General features: G+C 38.6%; 1 pseudogene; it reads left to right on the forward strand.

Moving 5' to 3' along the window:
* Nucleotides 1-4,202: 4,202 nt before the first annotated feature.
* LOC107556243 (guanylate cyclase soluble subunit beta-2-like) overlaps nt 4,203-4,550 on the forward strand; it is a 2,820-nt pseudogene continuing 2,472 nt past the window's right edge.

The following is a 4,550-nucleotide window of genomic DNA, read 5'->3' on the forward strand; positions in this document are numbered from 1 at the left end:
TGGTGCATTATGATTATATAACTGCTCCCGAACAAGACAGACCGTCCCTGAACTCAAATCGTAAATATCAAAATCTTGATCGGGCTGCCTCTTGATATGATACCGCGATAGCCAATGAGAATGTGCAAGCGTCACCGGATGTTGCGTGCTTCTAAAACTAAAACTTGGCAGACACAAACATGCCACGAAAGTAGAGTACTGAGAAAGAACATCACCCATATTCTTTTTTTCTACAACCAACAAGTGTATGGTCTCACAGTCTGGTTGAATAATCTTGTGTGTGCGTTCAGAAGATTATAAGGCTAAAAAATCGGTTGAAAGTGTCTTCTTGTCTGTGGTCTCCCATGGTTTTAAAATTGTTTAAGATTTGAAAATCGTCTAGTGTGTCTCAGGCCTAAGTCCACTTTGCAGTCCACCAGGGTTGACAGGTTTTCACAACAAAACCCACCCAATTGCTACTCATAACTAGCCCAATCGCATTCCTTGGGTAAAATGGCAGGGTTCCCCTGGTAAAATTTGCATTCCAGGGGGCTAAATATCATGTTATTGGGGTCGCGTCAAAGTAGCCCAATTCCGCGGGAAAACCGTGGACTTGGCAACACTGCAGTCCACTTAACCGTTGAATGGAACGCACCTATTGTCTTATTATTGGGAGACGCGAGGGTCTAGTGTACTCACCTTTGGAAAACTTGGATCACGTGAGGCTCGTCAGCCAATCATAAAATGGACTCTGGTTTCCTTCCCTGCATACCGCCAAAGCCACAGTGTTTGCCATTCCAGGTGCAGTCGTGGCCTAATGGTTAGAGTCAGAATTGTAACCCAAAGGTTGCAGATTCGAGTCTCAGGTCCGGCAGGGATTGTAGGTGGGGGGAGTGCATGACCAGCTCTCTCTTCCACCCTCAATACCACGATTGAGGTGAGAACCTTGAGCAAGGCACCGAACCCCCAACTGCTCCCAGAGCGCCACAGCAAAAATGGCTGCCCACTGCTCCGGGTGTGTTTCCACTACTCACTGCTGTGTATGTGCACTTGGATGGGTTAAATGCAGAGCACAAATTCCGAGTATGGGACACCATACTTGGCTACACGTCACATCCTTTTCTTAGCATTAGCAGTTACACTTTTTTGGCTAAAGGTTGCAGGCTTCGTCCCAGCCTACAAAATATAATTCCGAGTTCTGTGAGCACGTGTATGCTTTGGTGTTGATAGTGTTGCCATAAAAACGCATAATTATACATCACGTGTTGTCGTCTTCGGAATTACGGTAATGACGACATGGCATGAACAGCTGAAGTTTTTTTTTTCTTTTTGTTTCAGAAAATGTAAATTGTTAGATTAAACCCAGGGAGCTTTTAAAATAATGTATAGCTTGAATCTACGGTGAGTTCCATTCTAAACACATCCTTGGATTTCATGATCTCTTCATCACACTGACTATGCTGTAGTCATTATTCAAAACTTTTCTTCATGATGAAATCCTTTCACCTTTCTCAATATGTGGGGGCAAGTCAGCACTGCAGACGAGAGATGTAAAGACCCTCCATATGAATGCTGTTGCTTTATAATTACTTATCCATATTTTTCTCTTTCAAGGCCTCAATGCAAATGATCAGAGGGGGCACTTTGTATCCCGAGCCCTTGAGCCAAACAAACAAACCCCTTATGGATTGAATCTGGCATCCTAAATCCCTTTTTAATGATCTGCCATATTTTTTTTGCCATCCTTGATGTGCAAATTCTAATCAATAGCATATTTTCATTTATAGTTATGAAAAACAATGGTTTTTAGATTGACCTTGGTCTGTTTTTCTTTCCAACAAGGAGAAAGCAAGATACATTGGCACATTTGATTAAAAACAATAAACCATCATATAAAATATATTATCTACAAATACACATTTTAGACAGATTTTTATCGTGCATTTCAAATTCAGCTGTAAACATATTACAACTAATGAAATCACATTCTCTGTATAAATAATATACTGTATAAAATTGTACCACTTTAACCTTGGCTTAAAGGTTTATTATTTTCCCTTAAAGTGACATTTAAGAAAATTCAAAACATGATCAAATGTATTTTGATTAATTTTGAAGTGGGAGGAACGATGAAACTTTTAGCTGAACTTTAGCTTTGATTGACGTTCTCTTAATGTTGAATTCTTGTTTTAAATATTTTTTCAGAAAAATTATAGTCAGCCAGATCTGACAAACTCAGAGCAGCTTGGTCAAACAAAACCTTGTCAACCAGTGACTCATCGTTTCCCTCTGGTGGAAATTTAAAGCCACAGCCATTGCCTTTAAAGCAGGGGTTCCCAAAAGGGCCGGTGTCCTGCAGAGTTTAGCTCCAACTTGCCTCAACACACCTGCCTTCAAGTTTCTAGTATGCCTATTAAGAGCTTGATTAGCTGGTTCAGGTGTGTTTAATTGAGGTTGGAGCTAAACTCTTCAGGACACCGGTCCTCCAGGACCGAGTTTGGGCACCCCTGCTTTAAAGCTTCCTTACATACAGTATAGAATAATGTGCCTCAAGAAACAAGCATGTAATTTCTCCTTAATAAATATAATATGTTTTTGCTACTTAAAATTATAAAAAGGCATAGTTTATAATATATTAACATAAGTTAATATGTTTAACTGTGCATGTCCTTTTTAAAAGTCTTTCAGACACAGCAGAGGGTCACTTGTCCCTTCATGCTCTTGTGGATGTCTTGAACTGAAGGAAGGTCCAGAACTTTGTAGAGTGGAAGATTCGGCTCCTGGCTGTCGTTAGTGGTTTACTGATGATCCTGTGATCCTGTTTGGATGGCATTTGGTATTCAGATATCCACCCTTCTCCATTCATGTCCTCAATGGACACAGATATGCCCGATGAGATTTCTACCAGGCATATGGGATCTCTGGCCGTCTGAAGACCCTCATCACATCCCATGCTCCACAGAGTAGATTCACAAAACATCTAAGGAAAGAAAAGAAAAAGTTGTCATTTGCAGTGCTGTTTGTATAAGACATGTACTCTTTTAACTGATAGGTGGCAATGTGTTCCAAACTAATAGTTGTTTCTTTGAGTCAAAAACCTTCTCTAGGTGGCGCTCGGCGGCTGAGAAACCTAATCCGGCATTGGTCTGTTTTAAAATGGCAAGACATGCTGTCGTACTAAAGAGTAAAAAGCACAATCGTTCAGATCTATTCATTTAAGCAACTGGCAACCGAAACATAAACGGAACATCCGCACAAGCTTCTTTATATCTTTATAAAATCATGGGTTTTAAAAATCCTTATCCACTTATCGCTGACTACAATGATTGGACCAACGAAACAGCGCAGAGAAAAGTAACAGGTCACACATGACACCACTGTCAACTTGCTTAAAAATAAATAGACACTTTTTAATAGACACTGAATTGAAAACACACAGCAAACAGTTAAGTGTGTTCAGTTTTTAGACACCAATTATAAAAAGCAGCTTCGCTAGTAAAAACAGCTTATCTTCAGACACCTGTTTCATAGCCATGGCGGCTAATTTATTATATAGCCTAACCTAGTATGATTTTAACAGAAATAGACTTTCATTTTGCCTAATTCCACTGACCTAATTTAAGAGCTTTGCATTTGGTAGTGGACGCCTTCACTATTTGCATAAAAAAGAAAACAATCAGATCTTACCTTGATTTCGCCTCGTTTGTCTCTCGGTCAATGTTTGTCTGCCGTTAGCACATGCAGCTTTTAAACGAGATTTTATTGCACCTGTACGTAGATTCTCACACAATTAACCGTTAAAAAGGTAGAATAGAAAGTCCAAAGGTCTTCTGTAAACTCTTAAAGTGCGTTCTCAAGGATATGCCCTAACTTGCTCCAGCACTACCAGCGGCTTTTATTGCAGTTTTTACTCGAGGACTTTCCACGGAAGTTTCCCTGAACTTTCAAATATTTTAGATTCTTCTTCTATTATCATCCTCACTTCCAAAACGAAAAAAATACAAATAATACTTAAGCGCATGCAATAATATTTTTTCTGATATGTGAACATGTTTATATGTACTGTAGCCTATACAGTGGGTACGGAAAGTATTCAGACCCCCTTAAATTTTTCACTCTTTGTTATATTGCAGCCATTTGCTAAAATCATTTAAGTTATTTTTTTTTCCTCATTAATGTACACACAGCACCCCATATTGACTAACATTCTATCATGACAAATAATGGATACAAAGACATTTCAGGTAACATGGTATAACTAAAACAAAATCTGATATTATTTCTAGCAAAAGAAAAAAGGCCAGTGACCAATCAATACGTTATGAGTAGCCCATAGCTAGTCTGACAACAACAAAAATGAATAAATGTAATATAATATCAAATAAAAATCAATGACGTTTGGAATGAGGAGGATTAAGGCGATTAAATTAACATGTCCAAACCATAGATAATAATGCGGGATGTTCCTTCATATCAAAATAGAATTAACATTTTGAAATAATAAAGCCCTCTTTTTTTTTTTTGGTGCACCCTGGTTACATGACAAATATTAAACAGACATTGGTACTAAA

Source organism: Sinocyclocheilus grahami, unplaced genomic scaffold (assembly GCF_001515645.1).
Source record: "Sinocyclocheilus grahami isolate Dianchi unplaced genomic scaffold, SAMN03320097.WGS_v1.1 scaffold20.1, whole genome shotgun sequence".
In the NCBI taxonomy this organism is placed as follows: Eukaryota; Metazoa; Chordata; class Actinopteri; order Cypriniformes; family Cyprinidae; genus Sinocyclocheilus; species Sinocyclocheilus grahami.